This window comes from Dermacentor variabilis, chromosome 11 (genome assembly GCF_050947875.1).
Source record: "Dermacentor variabilis isolate Ectoservices chromosome 11, ASM5094787v1, whole genome shotgun sequence".
Lineage (NCBI taxonomy): Eukaryota > Metazoa > Arthropoda > Arachnida > Ixodida > Ixodidae > Dermacentor > Dermacentor variabilis.
The window spans coordinates 18,012,063-18,037,279 of record NC_134578.1 but is presented as its reverse complement, the minus strand read 5'-3'; the positions used below and the strand labels follow the sequence as shown (position 1 = coordinate 18,037,279).

Sequence of the window (25,217 nt, the reverse complement as noted above, 5' to 3'; positions counted from 1 at the left end):
ATCAATTTATTTATTATCATTACTTTAGGCATGTCTGCTGTGCATGTACGCATTGCCGTCGGTCCGGTTTCTTCGCTATCTTCTTCGATACATCGAAACGAGAAAAGAACGGCAGAGTAAAATCATTATTCCTTCGTCATACTTTTTCTTTCTCTTCTGATGGCACCGATGGTTGAAATCGCACTTTGCTCTTCCTTTTTCTTTTGCCGCCGTTCAAAAATGACGGTAAGTAACAAAAACAAAGCGTGTGCGAAGCATGTGCCCTAACTCCCGGTTGGACAAATACCGGCTCGCATGACGTAGACACTGCGCATTTTCTCTACGCTTTCCCATTGGAAATTTACTGGATATGGCATTATTATTTCTGGAAGTAACTGCGCATCATTACTTTGTTTCATCTCGCTTGTCTTTGTTTTTTTTTTTCATTCTGGATCTCGTATTTTCTGAGAATTATTTTCCCTTTCCTGGGTTGATTTTTCCGCATTTCTCGTTGGTTAACAGGCGCCCAGAGCTCCCAAACACCGCGATCGGCCAGTCTGCAATAAGGGATGATAGAAAAGCAAAGAAGAAATGGAAATGCGTCTACGTTGTTCTCTAGGGTGTTTGACCGTTAGGTTACAGCTGTGAGTGAGTGAGTGAAGTAACTTTGTTTCGGTCCAGAGAAGACGGGTTACAGCCGTTTCTTAATTTGTCGCCGGAGTGTTTTACAGCGAAGCCGTTCAGGGCTAGTTCCCCCAGGATCGTGTTCGTCTGTAGACACAAAGCCCCGAAGAGAGTGCAATGCCGGCCCGACCCACGGCGGAGGTGGAGCAGGCGTTAAGCACTCCCCATACGTGCGCCGATCCCGAAGATTGTGCAATGCCGGGCCGACCCGCGCCAGAGGTCCAGTTCGCCATTAAGGGGCCCACACACACAGCTTCGCTCGTCACCCTTCTTCACAGAGCGGAAGGACACTGAGTATATTATTTTTTTTTTTAGATTGTGGTGGCGGTGATGGTGACAAGCCAATATTATGGGTATGCGCGGCGGCACACCTTGACACAGCGTCGGGTTGCTGTGCTATGGGGGAAACGTTCTCGAAAGCAGCTGTCGGACAAACTTTTTTAATAAATTATGGGGCTTTTACGTGCCAAAACCACTTTCTGATTATGAGGTACGCCGTAGTGTAGGACCCCGGAAATTTCGATCACCAGGTGTTCTTTAACGCGCAACTAAATCTAAGTACGCGGGTGTTTTCGTATTTCCCCTCCATCGAAATGTGGCCGCCGTGGCCGGGATTCGATCCCGCGACCTCGTCGGACAAACTTGGACAACTTCGCTATGTGTGCCGCTGTGTGTTTGCCGCTCTTCGATTGGCCTTGTTTTTTCAAGCCAGCTTGCATGGGTCTCTAAGTATGTCCCACAGGGCACGGGTCGCTCTTCAACGAACCTCTTTCAAGGTAACTTGGTTCAACGTACAGGCGCCGACAAAAGTCTACGCAGCAGGAGCCGGAGCAGCGGCACACTGCATCGCGACGCCATCTACAGGCGGCATCTGGGATCGAGACAGTCAATGGGTGCCATTTATTATCGGCGGACACGATCCCAGATGCTGCCTGTAGATGTCGCTGCGATGCAGTTTGCCGTTGCTCCGGCTCCCGCTGCGTTGACTGCGTGGAGTATACCACTTTTGTCGGCGCCTGTACATGCGCCGCTGTGCATAGGTGCGAGTCTTAAATGAATCTCTTTGATGCCAACTTGTCAACTTGAGTAGGTGCCACCGGGTGGGAGCTTGCAGATGTTTAACGCATCTCTCTGACGCAAACTTGGGTCAATGAATGTATGCCACTGGCTGTGTGCCGATCTTCAATTAAAAAAAAAGAAAGAAATTCTTTAAGTTTCTCCCCTGTTGGGCGGAATCCAACCAACGGCATGTACATTGAGAACACTTGAGACAGCCCACACTGTAAAATACTTGACACCGTTAAAAGTAAAAAACGGTGTAAATGTGTCTATAACTCACATCCGTAGGGTGTGAGTTATAGACACATTTAGTCCCTTTTTCACTTTTAAGGGTGTAACTTACTATACAGTGCAGCAAGCAGCACTTCTACAGTATATTGAGGCACTCTTCCCTGACTATATATATATATATATATATATATATATATATATATATATATATATATATACACGTCACGCGCACATTTCTCGGGGGCACTGCTTAATTGCGCTGCGTGTCCAGAAGGACTCGTGTCGGCGTTGGCACGGCGAGGAGTCGCTACGTTGTTATTTTAATGGCTATTCGCATTACCGTCAACATTCATCGTGGGATGGGTTTCAACGCCATTTTTCTTGTTCGTGCTTTTATCTTCGTCTTTTTGCGTTGTAGGAATAAAGAGAAGACTAGAATAGTATCGTAGAAAAAAAGTGAATCCTTACGAAGCACTGACCCTTAGTTTTCTTCTAAGCGTTCCACTTCCTTTATCTCGCAATATCAGAAAAGGTAGAGCCAAACTTCTTTCTCTCTTTTTTTTTTCTCGGCGAACTGAGACGCGAGTGCAAGAGAAGCCAAGTGGACATGTCATTCCTCTTCCTCGGCATCACAGCTAATTTTTTCCGCTTTGTTCCGTTCTCCGGTGTCCCACTTTCAGTCGGCTCTTCTCCAAGGCACCCAAGTGCAATAGTTTTGCCGACTATCGTAATTCAATTTCGAGATCTTCCTTGTCTTTTAGACTGCTCCAAGTTTCGGGAGAGAAATGGCAGACAAAGACAGAAACGTCATTGGTATTCACATAAAGTGAACTCCGATCCGGGCTTCCTAGTCTAAGCGAGTAGAGAAGGCGCTAATTATTTCGGCGCACGCTCTTCGAACGAATGGGCAGTGGGACGTCGTATGCAGGTCCACTCCCTTGTGCGTGCCTCTGTATATATTTTAAACCTGTAGACACGCGTGTGTGCGCACGTTCATCGTGGAGTTCGTGTTGTAGATGTTGCTCGTGTTCATTAACTGTGCAAGATCGAACATAGCGCGGTATGTGAACGCGAAGGGCCCCGTGTAGCGTAACTTTCGCGCAGAGACTTCTCGATGGGTGAAAGGCTTCTGCCTTTCTTTGAATTTTCCTTTCTTTTTTTCCTTTTTCTTAGGTGATGCTATTTTTTGTCTTTCCGCCCTCGGTATTCGATCGAGATTGTCGTTCGTTTGTCTGGCAGCGACAGGGTGGTATTACGTGGGCGTGTAGTAGCACTGTGGACCGACGAAACGGAAAGGAGGGATTTGTAAAGTCAAAACAGGCTACTCCGAGTAGCAACTCGAAAATGGGACTTCGCGCCTCGGTGACCGAGAAGGAAAGGCAGAAAGGTCAACAAGGCAGTCCGGTTCGCCATGCCCTACCCTGGCGGAGGGGTTAAAGGATAAAAAGAATGAATATCAACCAGCGCATCTTTTGTCGGGTCGTGTTCTCTAAAAGAACAAAAACAAAGTTAGTGTTGGCTAAACCTTTTGTTTGGCTGGGCAGCAATTGTCTGTCCAACGTTCGGCTCAGTTTTGTACATCTCTTGTACTAACCCGTGGTTAAGTCTTTTTTATGCACACGCAGATAGAAGTTATAGAGCACTGGAAAATCGAGTCATATAAAAGAGGCTCACTTACCCCTTCTAACGAGAAGCATTTGTTTTGTTCTTTCGCAGGGGTTTTTGTTTTACGATGTTCAAAAGTTTGTTCGCTTGAGTGGCAGTATGAAAATTGTGGAGGGGGGGGGGGAGGGCATGGCTTACATCTGCAGTTTATCAATAAATCAAATATTCAGTACGACTATCCGCTGCGCAGCGAATAAGGCACGACAGAAAGACTAGACAGAAAGCAAACATCAATGACTACTTTCCTGTACCTCTGTTTACTACGTCTAACCTTTCAACCAATGCGCAGAGTGCGCAAAGTCTCTGTCTTCTTTTTTTATGTGTGTGTGTCTTCATTATATTGCGGCCACCACGCGGCCTTTCAGATGATAGTCATTGTTTGTGTTCTTCCTTTTGTTCCCCTTGTGCTTGTGCTCTATACGCTAAACTTTCAAACTATAGAAATCATTACCAACACCACTCGGCTTTCTGTCGCTCCAAGTCATGCAGTTCCGAGCGGCACGACTTAGAGCAGCTGCAGGGAAGTCCGTCCATCACAAAAAAGCAAGACGATGTTAGGCTTTTCTTTCATTCACCGCGTTACAGTAGTCCATTCCCTAGTTAGTGAAAGTGGGGATCTTCCTAACTAAATCAAGGGGGGGGGGGCGCAGACTGCCGATGTCTCCTTAACGAAGCCCGTGTAAGTGCCTGAACAGAACGATGTTTCATCGCTCTTGCAAAAAGAAAAAGAAAGAAACAAAAAAAGGGGGGAAGCGCCTAAGTTCTAAGGTTGACTACGCCAATGTCTTGCCTTTCATTGGTCTGGAAAGGGATCGTAATCATTACTTAGATTATGGCCACTCGCCGAGGTTCTCGAGGATTTAAGGCACGAGTGTGTAAATCTTATTGCTCTTCCTTGCTTAGCTTAAGTGCTTCTATTTTTTGGATCAATAGGGGATCAAACCCATGTCGTAGCGAAGAATCTGCGTCAACTTTGCTGTCTCATCGAAATTTTGCTCTTTTAAACAAAATTCCCGCTTTCACAGATTTTAGCGAATTGGCAGTCTCGAGAAGAAACGCAGCTGCTCTTTATTCATTATCGGCATCACATGTTCCTTTTTTCTTATTCTTGGGCACTTCGAAGAAACAGGCGAGGTATCGCAGAAACTGCTGTTTCCTAATATGACAAAGTTAAACCAGCAGGCAGTGTGCGCGTTTGCACTTGCCTGCTTTGCAATGAAGCCGGGTTAGAAATAGTTAACTTCATTTTAACGAATATAATTTACACCCCTTGGGGTGTCTTTTGTCAGCCAACACTAATCGTCATCGATATCGCGCGTTGTCCCTTTACTTACCGCTGCACTGCCGGTATATCTTCGGATCACGAGCTGCAGGACGTAGCGTGACGTAACGGGACGTAGCGTTCCAAGTAGCAAGCGCTGAGTCTTAGAGGAAACGTACGCAAGGCAGATGACGAGTCCTATTCGGTTACAACGTAAGCTACAAAGAGTGTACAAAGTTTGACGGTGTAAAGGTAAGGGACAAAGAGAGTACTGGAAACTCCTTTAAGGGCGTATAGGCTTCGCCCTACGTTCTTTATTTTGCTTCCATATTTACATGAAGAGGATATAGGTAAATGATTCTGGAAACAGCTCGATGGGCCCTGCTCCCTTAAATTCGATGCGAGCAACAAGTAACAGCCGAAATATTATATGTGTACTACATAAGAAAAATAAACTTAAGGGATTGTTAACAGTAACTGATGTAATAACAGCGAAAAAAATATATTGCACATATTAAACATTAGGCAAAACAGTGCGCATAAATGGCAATACCAACCTGCACGTACGTATGTACGTAACAAGCACTCACTAGAAATAGTTAGTGCGCTTTCTTGCAATGGAGCAAAACAAGCGAAAAGGATATCAAAGAAAGGCTTTACGCCAACAATATCTATTGCGTTCTAGTGAAGCCTAATTCAATCGAGAAAGAAAGCCCATACGTCATAACAAATACTGCAAAATGTGATTGTTTCCTGCACGCTTACCAAGAATATAATTGCTGTAGCGCAGAAAAGCAAGCGTCCAACTCATGTGACTATGCGGCACACTTTGGTCTTGTCTTGGCTGGACTGAAGACCACGCTATCTCGAATTGTTCATGCCTCTCAGCTTATAATCTCGGTAGTAAACGGCTGTCGCAGCGCTCTAAGTTGACTTTTTCTTCGCCGACTAAGGAAAGAACCAGGACATACCAGTGATGTATTGGGGCGTATAGTCTCAACCCTCTATCTGTCGATCCTAATCCAGAAAGAAAAAAAATAATATTCTGCTAGATTTAGCGGAATATCGACGGAAAGTTTGCAGTCGGAAATGGGAAGCGGAAAGAGCCCATAGACCTTATCAGCAGCAAATGTCGGGCAACTGAGCTTCTTCATCCATACTGATCAGCTAAACAGCGACGGAATATCAACTCTTATTATTTTCTTTTTTTCATTCAAAGCAATGTCGTGCGTGAAGTAAATTTTCATGCTTTCTTTTCGTTTACTTGAGATATTGTCCTAATTAAATAGCCTCAGGAAACATTAATCTGTGACGCGATTTTTCCGCGTCGTGGTGCCTTTTTTTTCCTCCTGCATTTCTTCCTCCCCTTTTCCTACACTCTATCCACCAACTAGCATATTTTCATCCGCAAACCGTATGTTTCTGCAGAGCACTTGTGCAGGCGGTTTTACACGCGCTGACAGAACTTACTAAGTTTCTTTTTTCCAATATCTCGTTCTCAGGCAGCCCAAGAAACTGCGCTCACAAATAGAAAATATGCCTAATGCGAGGCACAATCTTTGCATGTCTACGCGTAACACCGATTATCGCTGTAGAAAAAAAATGAACCTAACATGTATTGCATATACGTCAACGCCGCCGCCTAGTCTTCCTTTCTTCCTTCCTGCCTACTTATCTCTCTCTCTCTCTCTCTCTCTCTCTCTATATATATATATATATATATATATATATATATATATATATATATATATATATATAGAACCCAGGGTTCTACTAGTACACATAAATACCCAAGAAAGTGGATGGGAAAACAGCGCCGCGGTAGCTCAATTGGTAGAGCGTCGCACGCGAAATGCGAAGGTTGTGGGTTCGGTTCCCACCTGCGGCAAGTTGTTTTTCCATCCACCTTAATTTCCATTAACTTATCGTTTCTACATTCCATTTATTAAGCACAAGTGCTTTCCCCTATGTTGTCCTTGGTGTCTGTGTTCGTTGGCTTCTCATGATATGACTATATATATAAATATATATATATATATATATATATATATATATATATATATATATATATATAATCATATTGCGAAGGCTAGTAATTATCCTAATTCCGGTGCCCTGCGGCTTTTCGCTTACGGTGTCCCTCATTAGCAGTAGCTCTTGCTGCTCGAAGTCTACTGCAGCTGCTGCAGCTGGCCTTTACACCGCTATGCCTGTTTTTTCTGCCATTTAGCTGGGGTACTCGTGCTGGATGTCTTAGTTGGTACCTACTGGCCACGAGCATTAGCTTCAGACGACGAACTAACGTCTTTGTTTATTTGTTTTTTCTGATATTTTGAATATCTTGCACATTATCCAACGAGGAATACCAAGAAACCTAAAGCCTCTTCGCCCAAGAAACTACGACTGAAAGCAGTCGCAATGTTCACGTCTCTCGTCTACTTGGTGCCGCTTGCGTAACTACCATTAGCTTAAATTGAAACATGAACAGGAAAGAAGTAATATAATAGAAACATCTTTCCCATGTAATTACACGGGAATGAGAAATGTACAATCTCTTCGTCGCCGGTTTCTAAGCAATCTGAAACTTCAAATGCACGTGGCGTGGCCTGAACCTGGTCCCTGTTACAAAACACAGATCATCACGAAAGCGCTACAAGGCTTGCTAGCGGCTGTCGACTTGTTGGTGTTTTAAAGTATGTGTTGATATTTCATGCACGCTCTTGCTCACCAATGAGCGCTTCAGGTGCATTGTGACAGCCTTGCGCTAGCAACGCGAAAATGCTATAATAGGTGCCTTGGTGGCGATCTGCGTTTCGTGCGGCGCGGTAATGTGGTTCCATCTAGCGTGTGCTTGGCGAACTAACGACTGTTGCCCCCGTGATTTTTGTGTAGGCTTCTGTGCCTTTAAATGCCTTTTCTTTTTCCTTTGGGCATTTAGACATGTGCGAAAAGCGGTTTCCATCAAGATGGCATGAGCCAATGCGAAAACCAAGTAAAACTACAATTTTGCGTGCTTCGACATTTATGAGTCACACATGACACCGAGGAGGCTTTAGACAAGTGAAATTATAACGTATAAGTGAAATAACGTATAACTTTTGTATAGCAAGTAAAAAACTCACATTAATGCGCAACCTAGGAAGCCACCACCTTTCGCCTTAGCTGCAGTTTATATATCTCCAAAGTTGACCCAGATGAAGGTTGCTACTGATGCTCCTCGCTCACTAAAGCCCAGTGTAATTGTAGCAGATAGAACCTGAATTGCAATAAAGCTTTCATATAAAAATTTTACGATAGACAATTATCTTCAAGGAGGGTAATTCAAACATCCATAACGTGGTTCGAAGTCACAGGTTAAAGAATGGTTAGTCGTGCATGTATGCATGCACGTGTCATCTTTTTCTGTGCAACAGAGTGTTTTTGCATTGGTCTCCCATTGGAATGCGGCCTCCGCGTCCAGGATCGAACCCGTGACCTTCAGATCAGCAGTGCAACGCCATAGTCACTGGTCTACCGCGGCAAGTCACGCTTGAACCAGTAAATATCAGGTTCAGCGATAAAGTATACGGAAATTATAGGCTCCGAGATTCTTTGTATAAACTTTTTACGGTGCTCTCTAAGTGTGACAGCAGCCATGTCGTTCCGTCTCTCGTTATCCAAATCATTCCTAATTGTCAACAGTTGAGCGACTTTTTGCGCAGCCGTCCTGAAATAATTTGGAAAATAGTGTCTTTTAGGTCAACTGACTTCAAATCGAATGCCGCGGTGCGAATGCCCGTGTGGGACAGCGGTGACCACGTGACCGGGGCTAGCAGAATAAATAGAATAAATGCTTTCTTTCTTGTTGATCGCCCACTTCTGCGGCTTTGAATTCTATTTTACAGAGCATCTGTGCGAGTAGTTAGCAGTGACTGGGTCAGGCACTCGTAAAGTGCAATCAAAGTACTAAACATTTCAAGCGATATGCATTGCTGGAACAGTAGTGTAGTCTCTTAAAATAAACCTTATCTACCGTCAATTGCTTGCCTGGTGACTCAGTGACTCCGTAGATTTTGCTATAAGTGTATCTTGTATCTCAGTATAGAATATACTTCTCAAAATGTATAAAAAAATACAGATACTGATACACGTCTTGCCGAATGTATCATGATACAGGTACAAAATACCCAAATGGTATCTAAGATCCATGTACATTCGATACTGTCTGCCTCTCCGAGACACAAAGGCCAGATTTCGCTTTAGGGTATTCGTTTAAGAACTTCGTGGTTGTAGAACTCCATAGTCATTGAACTTCGCGACCGCCTACTGTATACTTCAATTTTACGTTGCATTTTATGCAATCTTTTCAAAAACTCTTGCAAAATCATTAAATCTTCAAACATACCCACTGACCGACCGCAATACGGGAGCTTCAGTCTTTGCTCGCAGAGCAATATTCGCCAAGTCAGTAGAGTTGCTACCGTTTTTACGTATATTTGTTTGCCTTCCTATAGGCGTGTCTTTTTTTCATTATACACTCTTCAATGGCAGTAGTGGTCAAACAGTCTGTATTACTTACGTCTATCTTTAGCTTATTCACTTCGAAGCATTATTGAAGAAAACGTGGAAGCTCAATATGAACAGGCTGCTTATAGACATCCGATGTACTTCATACAGCGCAACTATAGACCTTCTATGGACTACCTAAACAAGTCTTTGTGGTATTCACGGCTTCAAGGCAATGTAGCCTGCCATGTCATCTCCATAAATAAATCGTCCCGCAGCTTCCATTTCAAAATACAATTTTTTTTTCTGTGTGTCGGCATAAAAAGCAGCTCTCAAGCAATGTCTGAGTGCTTTGCAAAAGTCGTTATGGACAATGTTGTATTTCGGTTGAGTTTTCGTCGGGGTCCATTGGAATATTTTGCCTAAAATTTGCAAGGGTTACGAGGGTGCAGCTGGTACACCTATTGCGTCGACAGCTGCGTTCGGCTTTGTTCTGTTGTTACAGTTCCTTTTGCTACCTTGTTGATTTGTAAGTACTGCCGGACAATGACCCCGTACCGTAAGTTTGTCTGTCTTTTTGTGTTTGTGTTTGTATGTGTTAGTGTGCGCATGTCTGTGTGCATGCGCGCTTTTGTGTGCGCGCGCGTAAGGCAGGGGAGGGGGTTGTATTTAATGTGCTGTATACGTAACAACAGCATGCGGAACGCGTAGGCGTTCAGTGTTCTGGTTCCGTACGTGCTTTGTATACAGCCTGGCTTTTTTTTTTGTTATAACGAAATCGCAGAGAAGCCGGAAATGCTTTGCTGTAACGCTTCAATGTCGTAACAGTGCTTCTTTATTGTGGCAGTATTTTGTGACTGACAAGAAAACATTGCGTTTCCACGCTCTCTCTCTTTCATTCTTTATGTATTTCATGCATCTGGACCACCCTGTAGCAATGCGTGGACAGCTTTTGACTCAATTTGGCTTGGCGGCTGCTATTCTACTTAGAGAATTTGAAATGTTTTCGTAGAGCATTCAGCTTGAAAAGGGCCAACCAAACGGGCGTTAGATACACAGAGACCCTAGTGGAAACAGTAAGGCTGTACTTTCCGTTTTGGATAAGGATGTTCGCATTACAACGAGATGGGAGGAAACGCCCATCAGAAAGGTGTATTTAAATTATAGAAAAAGATTATTCGGCATCTAGGTGAAAGCCGTGTTCGACCGTTGGCCTCGACCGCAGTGGAAAGCTCGAGAGCTGGCTTGCTGTGTCGGTCACTTCTTTGGCCGGTTGTTTTGTCGCGTCTTGGGGCCGTCTACTCATATTCATCTTGATCTTCAGAACATAGCGACGAGTCAATCGTTCAGCGTTCATCTATTATAACACATGGATGGAAGGGCAGCGAATAGAAGCTGTCGTGCGGCAGGTTGAGGAGCCCACAGCTGCCATGACATGGAGTACTCAGCAGTGCAAACATGTCAGTGCAGATAATTACCTCAAAACAAACAAAGCAAAATAACTAATACTATTAGCATATTTCTGGAGAATTTTCACGCATCGACACTACATGTCGTGTTCACGAAATTCAAGCGCAGCTTGCTTCAGGCACAGATAAACAGATAAAAAAAACGACGAATTCAGAATAACTAAAATGTAGAGGTGGATGTGTGTCAACATTTTCGAATATATGTAGATACTGTCGAATATCGAATAGTCAAATGCGAACGCTTATAAGTACCACAGGAATATTTAATTCTATTTAATTAGTAACCATGCCTGTACTGACTAGAGAAAAAAAAACAGCGAGCGATCAGGGACAAGTGATCAGTTTTAAACGCAAAATCACTAATTCTCATCAAAATAACTGCAGTCCTAGCCTCTCAACAATTTGAGACCATGGATGCAAACAAGCTTTCCAAGAAAGAATGACAGCTGTGCGCGACTACCTCTCCCAAAACGCTAATTATAAACGGTTGGTGAAAGAAGATGATAAGTTACGGATAAAAAAAAAGAGCTGCTAAAAACGTGTAGGCCGTGGCCACATGCAAAAGGACCGGTTGCAAGAAATACATCACAGGTTGTACCCTAGAAGATAAAACTGCCGCATCACTGGACTGCCAGAGACACTAAATTGGAGACCGCAGGCAGAAATCACAGGTTGTCATGCAGGCGTCCCCCGTTGAACCGGAAGCAAAGCTTGCATTACCTATGCTGTTTCTGCATTGCTTGCAAAACATATGTCGCTGTCGAGCGTCTGATTATTATTTCTTATTTGCGATAACTTGTTTAGCCGACGGAGAACAGTGAACGATCGGTTGTTGCGAAATATTTCGTTAGATTCTAATATTCGCAAATGCTGAATAGTTCCTTTCAAGTACGAATACGAATAGCTGGTGTGTAGTATTCTATTCGCATTCGAAGCTTCGAGTATACGCCCGCCCCTACTCAAAAGACAAGACAACGCATGGCAGCGGCGGTGTATTCTTGAATTAAGCGCAGGGTCGTTGTTTCAGAAAAGTGTTTAACTGAGCTAGTTGATTCATAGCCATAACGAGTTTAGAACAGCTTAACTAAAAAAAAAAGACAGAAAGTGACTTCCTGAGTTCTTTGTTGTTGTTGTTTCCAGTCGCGCCCTTGCTCGTTTCATAAACCTGCTCTTTGTGCGCGCAAGAACGAAACTAAGATCGGACTCTAAGCAGATGTGCAGACGTGCAGACGTGCCCATGACTGAGCACGTCTAAGCAGACGTGCAAAACTAAGCAGACGTGCTCATGACTGAGCTGTCGCCTAACATTCGCATTTGGCCGTGTCTGGGGAGTCACGTGCGTTTCACATTATGTGAATGACGGCTTCTCCGCATCTGTTTCAGAGGCCACCGCAGGCACTACACTATGTAACGGTCGAATACAATGTAATGCGCATCTTAAAGAAGTAATTTATGAGAAGATATAGCCATTATTCCGCGAGAAATAGAAGAAAAATGGCTTAAAATAAACGAAGAGCTTGCCGCGCGTCTTAGTCAACTAGTTCGGAGCCGGGAGAATCGCTGAAGTCTGGTGCTTAATTATTCATTTGCCTTAAATTTTCTTTTTCTTATTTCTTATGTGTGTTTAAATCCTGACCAGATGAGGTGCCGTCCCGGACATAGGTGGCGTTTTTAACATTGCGGCCACGACGTGTTTCCAGCTTCGCTAGTACTTCCGGAGCATGCAGCCAGCAAAGGCGTAGCCTTAGAGATTGGTTTGTGTTCTAGGAATTATAAGCCTGCGAAAATGTTTGTTTGTATAGCTTAAGTTGCCCTGTTTTAATGCGTCCTTTTCTTCTTCTTCTTTCTTTTAACCAGGCCAGCTGAAGTCATGCTACTACGATACGGCATCTCTTCACGTTAAGTTTAAACCAGATGGGGTGCAGCTGCCTAACTTCATTATTTAAAAACTTTTTGTGCGAAAACAAACAGGGACAAAGAAGAGGAGCAACACAAGGACAAGCGCTTTCCTGTTGCTCCTCTTCTTTGTCATGTCACTAGGCCAGCTGAAGTCTTCTTTGTCTTTGTCCCCAGGCCAGCTGAAGTCATGCTACTACGATACGGCATCTCTTCACGTTAAGTTTAAACCAGATGGGGTGCAGCTGCCCAACTTCATCATTTAAAAACTTTTTTTGCGCAAACAAACAGGGACAAAGAAGAGGAGCAACACAAGGACGAGCGCTTTCCTGTTGCTCCTCTCCTTTGTCGCTGTTTGTTCGCGCACAAAAAGTTTTTAAATAATGAATCTGTTCCAACCAGGCCGACTCGCAGTTACACCTAACTTCTTTTCTTTTTCAGCTCTCTCTGTGTTTCGATAGGCGTAGGCTACCCGCTGTTTTATTCCGTGGCTTTCTTTTAGACTGTAATTTCTCATTCCTTTTCTAACCATGAACTGCAGCTTCAGAAAACCGGCAGCGGTTAGAAGACAAAAAGGTATGGAGGAGAAGGGTTCATGAAATCATTTTTATGTCGTTTTCGTTGTTGTGTCATTGTTGGAGACGTCCGTGGCGATGTAAGCTCCTGAGTCCCTTAGTTTCCTCCAGACGCGACTGCGACTTGGATTCGATCCGTTGCCTAACCATGAAATATAGGGTTTTGCGTCACGTCGAAGTAACTTGTGTAAGTCGGACGTGACATGCCCCTGTGATTGGGAAGCGCGGTTCTGTGTTGATTCAGCGCAAACTTCCCAAAATATCGTCAGCGTTAAGCCGCCAATACCGGGTGCTACAGCGAAAAACGACACCAAGAAAAAGATATATGTATACAGCGACAAATCAAGCCAGGAATATATACGATGTGCCGTAGCTTGTTCTCAACGTCAGTCTCGTAGCAAGACCGAGCAAGACGCCTAGAAACGGACGTCTCAACTCGTGGGCTTAGGAGCAACGCAAGTCAAGAGGGGAAAAAAAGTGTAAGCACCGTTGGTATCGTGTTTACGGTTCGTTCTTGTTTTTCTTGCTTGTTCATCTGCAATAAAGCGACGAACAAGCAGTTTTCGTCTGCAAGAAAGCATCCAAACAGAAAGCCTTGTTCGTCTGCTTTTTTTTTTTTGCGTGGTCGTGTGATTTTCGCGAAACAGACGACAAATGTTTTCATCTCCACTGTACTTTGTCACCTGTCGCACGTACCACATTCGCCGTGAACCACATGCCACAACAGACATTTCCCGCGATACTGTCACCTTCCACCATTTTTTTCTTTTCTGCTCAGTTTCTTTTCTTTGCCCTCACTATTTTACCTTGAGCACGAATCCTCGTTCCTTATTTTGTTATTTCTTTCAACTAGAGCCGGGAATTCGTGTTCTTACTTTTCCCGCTTTTCCACTCGGAACGTCTCTCAAGATTTGTCGCCGGGTATCTACCGTATGTATGAGCTCTCCTTTCTTTATTACTCTCTCTCTCTCTCTGTCTCTCTCTCTCTCTCTCTCTCTCCTTCTCTCTCTCTCTATTTCCTTTTTCTCCAGCAGTCCTTTCGCGCCCAAAATTCAATTTGGCACTATCCTAGAGGAGCTCCGCTTCGCCGGATTTTCTTCTCCTCTTGGTGTGACGAAGGAAAAAGAAACTTAAATACATTCATAAGTAGTGCGTGAACTTTTCTTCAACTTTCGGCGTCGACAAGCATCTGCCGGGCAATGTTTGTTTGCTCTTCATCACCTTCTTGCCGTTTCTTTTCTCTCGTTCAGCTTTAACTCCTGGCCGGGAGGGGACCTACGACAGGGAGGACAGGAGAGTGATAGACTTGGTGTAGTTGAAGCGCACTGAGTAAGGAAGACCGACCCTTAGTTTAAGGAAAACATTTTAGCTGGCAATCATTGGTATTGTCCTAAGGACCTGCTTTTCGCTGAAGACACAGGCAAAGCCAGAGAAAAATACGTAGGTGACGCACGTGCTTAGTAATGCAGAACTTACTCTCGCTCGTATTATGTGCGTGTGTGTGAAAGAGAGAGAGAGAGAGTCGGATTTATTCTGTCTATGTGCATGTGTACGTGAGTCTTCCTGCTCGATCGATGGCTAATCTCAGCTCAAAGTTAAGCGCATGCCACTTTACATGACACTCCTTTGCATGAAGATCAGTTTTGCACCACTTTTGCCTGCATTAGTTACGAGTTTCGTCTAATATAAACCCGAAGTACACGTCATCTGCGGCGACGCCACTCAAAACATGTCGATTTCACTGCAACGGAAGCGTAGTGCCCTCTGCCACGGCTGAGGTGAACACCTTGTTTTCTCCGTAGCCGTGACAATGGCAGATATTGCTGTCAATATTTTTCAAAATTATCTCGGAAGGGATTAGATAGAATATTAATCCAAGACATGTCATACGCATGAGGAACTGTGTGGAAGTTGTTTGATCATATTCGTACCTGCACTTTTCGAGAAAGCTGATGCTAATTTGACTTCGAACGTTATGTCGCCAAGGACGATAAAAACCGCCCAACAAATTTATTTCGAATACCGAGAGATCTTATAAGAGTACAGCATCCAGCACGAACATGTCAAACCAGCACTGAGCGTTACACTTTCACCTCTCTGTCTAGGCAAAGAAAATAGATTGCTTTTTTTTTAATCAGCATTGATCAGGAGATGGTTACCTTGTCCACCTTCATGGATAAGTTGCTTTCATTATTTAAAAACTTTTTGTGCGCAAACAAACAGGGACAAAGAAGAGGAGGAATACAAAGACGAGCGTTTTTCGAAGAACTTCATGCTTAAATACCCACAGATCTGCGCGATCTAGACAAACAGAGCACGCCTATAGCGCGTATAACATTTCGAAGAACTTCCTGCTTAAATACTCGCTCGTCCTTGTGTTGCGCATCTTCTTTGTCCCTGTTTGTTTGGGCACAAAAAGTTTTTAAATAATGAATCTGTTCCAACTATGCCGGCTCGCAGTTATGCTTAAGTTGCTTTCAGCACATAAACGTAGCATATATAACAAAAAAATTGATTTTTTCGAGTTCATAACATGCCGGTCGGTAATAAGAATGGACTTAAATAGTGAGAAAGTTGCTCAGCTGTTTTCTGGAATCGGTAGGATAGAGTATACGTTAATATTCTACCTCTTATGCCGGGAATTTTCAGATTCGAAACTGCGCATATCAAAAGCGATGCATGGGGTGTTGCAGGGTTGAAACTAAATTCGGTGTTTAACGTCAGGGAGCTCTAGAATGTGATGCGAGTCCGTAACGATGGTCTCCGGATTAATTTTGACTACCTAGAGTTGTTTAACTTGCACCTAAAGCCCCATACACGAGCCCCCCCCCCCTTTTTTTTTTCACTGCGCCCCCGTCGGTATGCAGCTGGTGCGGCTGGGTGTTAAACCCGCGACCACGTGGTCGGCAAGCAAGACCCCATGTATAGCCAATGAGCTATATGACTATACAGCGGGTCCGCGTAGTTACTTTCTTTCATATTCTTCTTTTATTATTCGAAATATCCGTGCACGTCTTCCGACGTCGAATTTGCAACTTCGTAGATAAGTATGCAGTGTATTATTATGCAAGTCCGTTTCTATCATACCGCTCGCCGTTCACCTCGTGCTATTCAGTTTTTTAAGCTGCCGATATATTCCTTATCCCGCGCCGCATCGGGCACCTGGTGGGAGGCGAGCGTGACTAAGCGGGATTTGAAATATTCCATTACGCGCCTCATTTCCCATTCCCGACAAGGATCAGTGGGGATGGGGCAACGCGCAGTTCTGTGGCGTATGGGTGGTTAACGTCATCGTCAATGCGTATCCCGTGCCCGCATTATTCAGCCGGGAGCTGCAAGTCCCAATCGGAAACCTCCCGGTACGTTGGACGCACTCATACTTTCTTTTTCTCCTAGAGTAATGATTAAGAATGGAAGTCAGGAGGATGAAGACGGAATATTTCTTCTTTTTTTTATTCTTCAACGTGATAATGAGAGTTAACTGCTGGGCTAGTTGGTGATCTTGCATATTGAAAAGATTTTGCGCCAAAAAAACAACACATGTTGTTTTTTTGGCGCAATATCTTTTCAATGTGTGATAATGAGAATATTCGACCAGTAAATAATTTATTTAACTTGCCCGGGAACAACGCTGAGGCTTGAGCTAATGCTGCTTCGCGAAGAGAGAAAAAAAAAAGAGAGGTAGAAGTGTATAGCAATTACAACAAAAGTTATGGGATTAACGAAACAGACGAAAAAGCAAAAACAAAACCAACTGCATAAACAGGTACGTTTCCTACCGCTTGGACGGTAGCACGCGTAACTCCCATAGACAAATTGGGTGCTATAAGCAATTATTAACTACGACCCTATATCTGTCTTCTCGCTGCGTCAAAACTGTTTCAATCTGTATTACATTCCCTGATTTCGCTTAGTGCTAAGAGAATTCTAATAGAAGAACAGCCTGGCTTTGTATCAGGGTGCTTCACAACAGCGAACATGGTCACATCTGTGACCCATGCTTCCAGTGTAGCACATGACAGTGGCCAATTAGATGTTCTCTGTACTTGGACCTAGGTGAAGCATTTGATGCAGTTTGCTATGAGCTCCTGCTTACAAAGGTCACGCAAATGGGCGTACATTTTTGCATCACTGCCCCGGTATCTAAATACGTAAGCAATGGATCGCGTTTTGTCGGCATTAATGGACAGAGATCTGTTAACTATGTGATGTCACTAGCAGAGTTCTTAATGGATCCGTTACTCGCTCTCTTTACTTGGTACTGCTGATAAATGTTATTCCATGAGCAATTCAACACTGTTCATTCCTTCGATACATGGGCGACTTAAAGCTGTTTATGACTGTCAACAGTGTTCACAACTGCACTGACCTCCAAAAATACTTTCTTTTTCACTCTTAAACTGATGCAGAAACAATAAGGCACACTTAAATGCTCCCAAAACTATGGCCTTAAGTTATACGCGGAAAACACACCACGGCACTTGACCTCATGCATTAAGGTAGACACGTGTATTGAGAAAAAAAGATTACTGCCGAGGCTATCCGGTCAAATTTACGTTGTAGTCAATTGCGAAAAAGAAATTTAATGTTTCATTGAGTAATAAACAGACGCTATACATACCTCCTCCTCCTACAAATAAAATTATTTTTATGAACAAACTTAAACGAAGCGGAAATATTTTTAAAAATATTTTTGGGGTCCACTGGCCAAGCCCCTTCCAACTGAAGTACAGAAAGCACTACTGAATTGCATAACAAATATTTATTTATTTATTTATTTATTTATTTATTTATTTATTTATTTATTTATTTATTTATTTATTTATTTAATCACTTGCTTTACGAACTCGCACACTTATCGCCATTACACATTTGAGATTTTTAGTTACTGCGCTTATTTAGCTTAGGATAATGTAAGCTTTCTACGCATGCCGGTAGAAGAAGTACGTTAACCATTGCGCAGTAGCAGGAAGCAAAATCATGTTTTTCCAAAACTGCAGACAAAGCAAGCAAGGTTCGATTTCTCGCGTGGACCTGGAAAGAAAACAATACAAGGCATCTAAGGTTTCAACTCCGGGAGTCTCTTTCATTATTATTATTATTATTATTATTATTATTATTATTATTATTATTATTATTATTATTATTATTATTATTATTATTATTATAACAAGACGCGGTTGTTTTTCAATTCTGTAAGCCACTTGGAACTTGTGGCCCACAAGAGTGGGCATTTTGTACGAGAAACGCAGACATATTTTTATCTTATTTTAAATAAGCAAGAAACATCACATCAAAATTAAAACTGAGCCAGGCAGCTCAGGAATCTGCATTTCGTGACGTCAGTGCTAACACTTAATAGAGTCACGCGTCGTGGACCTTAGGGACAATAGCGACATCTCTGGCCAATGTGTTGAACTAACAAACAGCTGTGTAGTCGACCTAACTTTCTTTAAAGCTATATTGATTTTGACGCCATCTGTGTGGTTGCGGTGGATCAAGCCATATAGATATACTTCAAGGACATCTCGTTCCATCGTCCCACACACTAACTTCCGTTTCCTATCAGTTAAGATCAGTCGCAACACGCAGCGCTTTTGCACAGTGTTTGTAATCAGACAAGCGGCGCCCGATGAAAGCGGCAATCAACAAAGGCCTTCAGCAGGCAAGCAAACTCGCGGCAGAACTCTACTCGTGCTCTCCTATCGCCTTATTTACATCTTCACTGCATTGGACACCCGCTTTGTTTACAATGCCAACCAACTAAGCTAAATTCGAAGCACTCATTCACGACGACGCGGAGATGTTGGGGGAAAAAAGCGTTCAGGCGCCTGACATGGGCTCGGCTCACGTTTCAGCCCCCACCCCCACCCTCCCCCACCCGAACGACAAACGCAGCGCGGAGTCACCGTACGACAAGCACCGCCAGCGATTGGGAGGGCCAACTTCAAAAATCCATAACCGCGTTATCGTCCCTATCCTTTCGTACAACGCATTATCTACGCGAACTGTCATTTCGAGTTTTTCGACGCAAACCTTTTTCACCACTTTCACCGCAGTGTGACAGCGTGTGTATGCCCGCGTCGATTGATCAGGGAAGCACGGTCAGCTGCACTCAACAGAGGCTATAGGCTTTACGGGTGTCCTATTTGCTAGGTTAGCGCGCAACGTTACTGCTTATCTTCCCTCTCTCTCTCTCTCTCTCTCTCTCTCTCTCTCTCTCTCTCTCTCTCTCTCTCTCTCTCGTGCACTCGCTTTCTCAAGGACAGCGGACCTTCCATTAGGAGCGCTCGATTCCATTCAGTGATGTTATTCTTCAGTGCGAGCCGCACAGTCATGCGTGCTTCCGGATGATCAGATCGATGTTCCCGCCTTATCTCTTCGTAGGAAAAACATTAACGGTCTTGAGCGCGTCTTTTTTTTTTTTTTCACGCAGGAGGAAGACGAAAAGAGGCTTTCATCTTGCATTGCGAACTTGGCGCGCCGTCCTCGGTATACATTATCACATCTCCGTGCACACACTGCTGTGTACTTGTCGTTTTGTCACCATTAGTCGATAAGAATATTCCTAGCCATGGGGACGTTTGTAGAGAAAATGGGCGCCGGCGCTCTCCCTATAAGTAATGCGTGTTGCAGTTACTAGACCACCGTGAAATCTGTTCTATTAACGAACATTCTTGACTTGGGTGGCCCGGCTTGAGAGGGGTTGTCTCTTACATGAGGGGGAGACAAAGAGCAAAAGCTGAATCCACACAAGCGTGTCAACGCTACTAATGGTACAAAAACCTGTTTTAAATGAAAAAATTAAATTATGGGGTCTTCCGTGGCAAAACCACGATCTGATTATGAGGCACGCCGTAATGTGGGGATCCGGAAATTTGGACCACCTGGGGTTCTTTAACGTGCACCTAAGTCTAAGTACACGAGTGCTTTCGCATTTCGCTCCCATCGAAATACGGCTGCGGTGGCCGGGATTCGATCCCACGCTCTCGTGCTTAGCAGCTCACACCATAGCCACTAAGCAACAAGGCGGTGAAAGCCTGTTTTGCAGCTCTTTATATACTCCATACTAGCAAAACTGTGCTAAAAGATAAGCGACGGCGCTACTTTAGTGCGTCAGTGTTGCATATATGTCGGGATTTGAGTGCTTCTTAAAGAAAAATGTGTCAGAAAGTCTCCGAAATCGCTTGAGATACGGCCGAGCATATCCAAGATTGCCAAGACGGTCCATCATATTCTCGTTGTTTTGGCGTTACATTTAAGAGCTGGTTACTACGTTCACAACCTCATGTCTTAATTGTGAAATGTCCGCCTGAAACTTGAAAGGCCGAAGTTACTCCCTTTCATGCACACTGCGCCTGAGCAATGCCGCAGCTACCTCTGTATTGTTGTATGCCTTTCCCTTGGTATCTTTTCGCGACACGGCATTACCAGCTGGAGCTGATCCGCACAGTTATGCTTCGTAGCTTGCTAGGCCTGCCACGCACATTGTAATGCGCAGCCACTCTTGCAGAAGCTGGCCCCTGTATTTTCTCTTGCTGCCACGCGGCCTTGTTCACGTCAACAGGCTGGCCCATACCGCTGACGCAAAGGCTCTTCGAACTAGCCTGGAGAGTCGACCCACCTCCCGCATGTGTAGCCTGTGCAAACTTTACAGGTAGATCATCGGCCTTGTCCTCTCCCTCAGCCATTCAGCCACCCCCGCTGCGTGAGATGCCTTCAGTGGTGTTCACAGCCGCGGAAGGCCATTCTAAGTGACGGGTCTCCCACCTGCGCTCTGCGTCAGGATGCCACCTCCAAACTCCAGGAGGAACAGGCAGGAAGGATTCACTTCTTCACCGACGGCTCCGTCCCGGCAGGTTCCGGCTCGGTCACGGCTTCATGCACAGCTCCGGCACTCCAAACGGCAGTCACGCGCCGTCGTCCCTTCGCCGCGAGTTCAACCACTGCAGAAACGGCTGGCCTGCATCAGGCTGCAGACCGACTCGCCGAGGATCCTCCTGCGCGACCAGTTGCACTGCTGTACGACTCACGTGCTGCGCCTTGCTGGCCCTCAAGAAACCTTACAGGCCGCCTTCAGCACAACACTCCTGGCAGCAAAACTACGTGCCCTTCAGGTCAGCGGCATCTAAATCTCCCTCCACTGGCTTCCCTCCCTTGTAGGGATACCAGGCAATGAGGAAGTAGACGCACTTGCCAAACGGGCTCACAAGTCCTGGCCGCTAGCACCGACTGCGCAGGACCTCCTTCCTTGCTTGCGCAGACTGCGGGACAGATGAGGCACTGGAGCACTTCCTGTATCACTTTCCGGCGCACGGAACGCAGCGAGCGAAACTCGCCGCTACGCCCGCTAGCAGGGCCTCGCGACCTCCACCATCGCGGATCTGATTTTTCCCACCCGCCGCCAAAGCCATGTCTTCAAGGCCGTCCTCGACTTCCTGGAGGACACCTTGCTGTCCAGCATACTTTAGGGGTTTGCTGCCGCCCACTGCCTGCCCCGATACGGGACGCCACCTTTCCCCTCTAATCCTTCCCGCATGCTTCTATCCTCTTCCCACTTCCCTCTCCCCACTGACATTGAGACTTGCTGCTATTAGGGATCCAAAAGTATGTGTCTCTTCTTCAACTCAACCCATCCCCAAAGTCTTAGTTCGCGTGTGGTGTGCAATTGTAAGATGCGCAGTGTCCGCGTACGCCACACGATCTCGGAGACGTAACATTTGTTGCTGCAACAGAAAATGTACGAACGTTCGTGCCACTGCCTTGGTGTCTCAGGTACGGCGGCACATGCACCGTGGAGTCCGCGTGCCGAGTGCTGGAGGTCACGTGATCTGCTACCAGTGCAGAGGAGGAGGAAATGGAGTGTAAAACAAGAGGGATACTGCGGTAACTGTCTCACACACTGGTGGACTCATCAACTGCGATGTTGGAGGAGGGGAATGAAGAAAGAAAGAAGAGAAAGAGTAGACAGAGAATCACTGCCTTCCTACCTTCCTATTTTTGAAGGTCACGTGATCAGCTGCAGTTCGGAGGCCTGGAACAGTGAAATGAGGGGAGCGGCAGCGCGGAGCGCCCCCCTTCGAGCAAGCGTGCGCGCTTCCCTCTGGCGGCGTTCACTTATTCCACTGGAACGGTGACACAGTGGAAGCAATCACTGAAGGACCTCTGTTCATCTACGTCCTCGGTCGCGCCATGCGTCACACGTGGTTGGTAAGTAAGCGAATGCTTCCTGCAAATGATGCACACTACGTAATATATACTCTTGATAACTATAGCTATCGACGTCAATGTTTCGATATGCGGGTGAGACTGCGAACATTTTCGCGCAATCCGCTCAGAAAAAAAAAATGAGAGAATTATAACGACTATTACGCCAGATGAACGGTTTCACCACAAAAAAAGAAACGTTCACCGAAAGGCTGAACGAAGCACACGACGCCTTTGAGGAAACCCTTTTCCCTGACCTCCTACGCTCGTCGCTTGATCCACGTGGCCATCGATCTCTCTCCGAGTGTCGACACAAGCGTCTAGAGAATCAGTAACGCCAGACAGCGTGTCTGTGCGAAAAACTCGTCAGGGTCCTTGCAAGGCGTTTCGAAAAGCAGTACGCCTCCCGGAGATGTTTCGCAATGTCTACTTCGCTCCCCCGTCATTCGCACGTTGAATATTAAATGACCTCTTTCTCCGAGGAGCCGACGTCAAGCGAAACGTTATGGAATTTTTGCTTGTCCGCGTGCGTTTTACTTTTCACGGAATAAACGGTGTCCGAAATCTGACGTCTGTGACGTGTTTCCGGCTCCCGCAATTGCTTCACCCGCACGCAACCAGCAAAATCAAAGCCTTCAAGATATGCATTTATTTATCGAGAGGGCGTCATCACCGGGGCATGGATTCGGACACCACGTTTGCCGGGTCACCGCAGTCGTTGATGTCAGTAACGGCGGCTGTGTCGCGACATCTTGTCACCCTTTGTGCAGCAAGTACGCTTCAGAGAAGCTTTTATGTCACATGGATGTTCTCGCCAAAGCCAAATGAAAATTAAAAAAAGAACTGCGTGTTAATGATGACGTTGCTGCCAAGGTTTTACGCGAGCATCTTAGTAGAATGCGGTTGGTAAGCAATAGGAGTTATCCGTCTCCTCTGGTTAGGTTCTACGCGAAAAGATGGCACCACGAGCGCAGCTGCCCACATCTACCTCCGTAAGCCAGTATTCATTAGAGGCACATATAGGGACAAGCTTGCCTGTCCTAAAACATATTGCAGTTTACGCAATACCGATACAGATTTGCGCGATACAGACTTACTGCAGCGGGATGATTGCTTGCGATGATGATGATTGCTTGCGATGATGATGATGATAATAATAATGATGATGATGGCATTGCCTTTAACATGGGACGGTGACGACGGATAATCGCCTAGCCTCCTTGAGTTCCTGAGGTATGCTATATATGCTTTTCATTGTAGTATTCCTGTATACATCTCTTTAATCTTCTCTTCTCCAATGCTTCTGTATCTACCTTGTACCGCTACCTATGCCTATAACAGATACGGTCGTATCAATCTCTGCCCTGCTTTTTTTTTTTCACCAATACGCTAAACGTCTCTTGCTTATGTCGACTGCGCCGCAGTGCTGGTAGCGCCATTGTGACGCTTTAAACTACAAAGTTAGAAACGTTTTTGTATTGTTTCACTGCTCTCGCAGATTTGAAAAAAAGAAGAAGAAAGTGACACCCTTTATATCTTAACGAATGCTGCTGCCAATACCTTTGCGCCAGCAGACAGGCACACCAATTATAGATTTGTGTGCTCTGGCTGATGTCATCGTCGCGAGACGGCGCCACTGGCGCTGCTCCGCCCGCCTATGTCGCCGGCGTTTTCGGTATTATGCAAATTTTACTATTGAATTAAAGAGCGAAGAAAACTTCAGCCAATATTTATCTTAATTTTATAACACGGTGTTTCACAGCCCGACCGGCTCCTTCATCAGCGAGATGGCGTGAGGCTTAGCACTGCTCGTGGGCGTTTCTTTTTTTTTCTTTTTTTATGCTTTGACTGGCGCACGGACACTTTTCGCAGTCACATTCGCAGTAAACAGCGGGAAGCGTTCGTAACGAACGATTGATTTTACGTGACGTCATTGGATGGGCCAGGATCCCAAAAGGAGACGCCGGCGCTGTCGGTTGTCTTTTCCCTCCAAGAAAACGGGTTATAAAAGCAAAATTAATTTTTGTTGAAGTTTGTTCTATAATTCAGTTGTCCCCAACCAGCTAGACATCTGTCCAATGTTTACTTTTCAAACTTTAGTACGCTTAAGAAAAAAATAAAGTAATCTTAAACAGCTCCTTCAACGGTCTCCTCACTCTACTACATGCATCGCAGACGTGCTTTTTTTTCAGAATTGTCATTCTCATGGTACACCAGATATGATTGTGTTTTCATTCGGTTCTCAGTAACAAACTCATCAGTTGATCTCACGGCTTGTTATTAACTACATTACGTGAATAAAATAACGTAAGCGACTTTTCTTCTTGCCAAACAGGGTAATGTCCATTTTACATTTACTTAAAAGGAAATTCCGAACATTCCATTTTTTATTCTATACTGGAAGGTCGTTTCTCTCGAATATCCATACTCGATTCACTTTAAGAAATTCGCTATCCAAACGCAACTACATTTAGGGCAAAATCCGCCATGGGTGAAATAACATATGCGGGGTAGCGCACTTTCAGAATTCCGCTTATCTCACGTTATCCGACTCGTTGTCCGAGCAAGAGGCGACACGCTGCAATAATCCATTCTTTTTTTTCTTTTCACAGCCTTCCAGAAAAGGTTCAATAAATAAACAAAATGCGGCGAACGCGAGAACAAAAACAGCAAATGCGGACAAGCGCTACTTTCCCGCTAAATTTT

General features: G+C 44.9%; 1 protein-coding gene and 1 non-coding gene across 6 annotated transcripts in view; both read left to right on the top strand.

Annotated features, from left to right (window-relative positions):
• Positions 1–25,217, top strand: part of rdgA (retinal degeneration A) — a 442,041-nt gene that overhangs the window by 298,711 nt on the left and 118,113 nt on the right. The gene's annotated exons all lie outside the window — the stretch shown is intronic.
• Positions 6,695–6,767, top strand: TRNAS-CGA (transfer RNA serine (anticodon CGA)). Its single transcript has one exon. It is a non-coding gene; the product is annotated as a tRNA-Ser (tRNA).